Below are 634 nucleotides of genomic sequence, written 5' to 3'. Positions count from 1 at the left end.
AGCGCTGGGAGCGGCGCTGGGGCGGAGCGAGCGGGCTGAACCGAGCCTTCAATCACATCAGCGCCCCATCCCCAACCCCGCACCCCGCCGCCTAGAGCCTAGACCCAGTGCCGCGCCGAGCCGGGATAAGAGGGGAAAACTTGGGGCGCGAAAAATAAAACGCAACGTGAACGGAGAGTGGGAGGAGAGAACTTTTTTGTTTTGCGAGCGCATCGAGGGGCACTCCGGCATAAAGGTGAGGGGGTGTGCCGTGCGCTCGGGCAGAGCGTGGGTGAGACTACAATGTGGGCATGCTCCCATGTTAAATCATAAGGCACCAAAAATGAGCCGAAACTGAACGTGTGAACGGCGGGCTTCCCTTTCGGTGTGTATGGTTTGATTTCCATGAAGAGGGAGAGTGTAGAGTGTGTATCTCGAAACTCCGCCCGGGCCCCGTCTCCCGGCCCTGAAAGGACAGGGAGGAGGAGCGGGGAACCAGAGAGCGGAGGAGGCACCGTCGTCCCTGACGCGCACGTTCGAGATGGTCCAGATCTCCTCCGCCCCCCTCCGGATGCCGCGCCGCCACACTCGCCCGCGTTCGGGTTGCCTACCCTCCGCATCGCAGGGGCCCTGTCCTTGTCACGGGTCGACGGGT

Source organism: Frankliniella occidentalis, unplaced genomic scaffold (genome assembly GCF_000697945.3).
Source record: "Frankliniella occidentalis isolate FOCC.00 unplaced genomic scaffold, Focc_3.1 Scaffold105, whole genome shotgun sequence".
Lineage (NCBI taxonomy): Eukaryota > Metazoa > Arthropoda > Insecta > Thysanoptera > Thripidae > Frankliniella > Frankliniella occidentalis.
The sequence above is the reverse complement of the archived record's forward strand: the minus strand, read 5'-3'. Positions refer to the sequence as shown.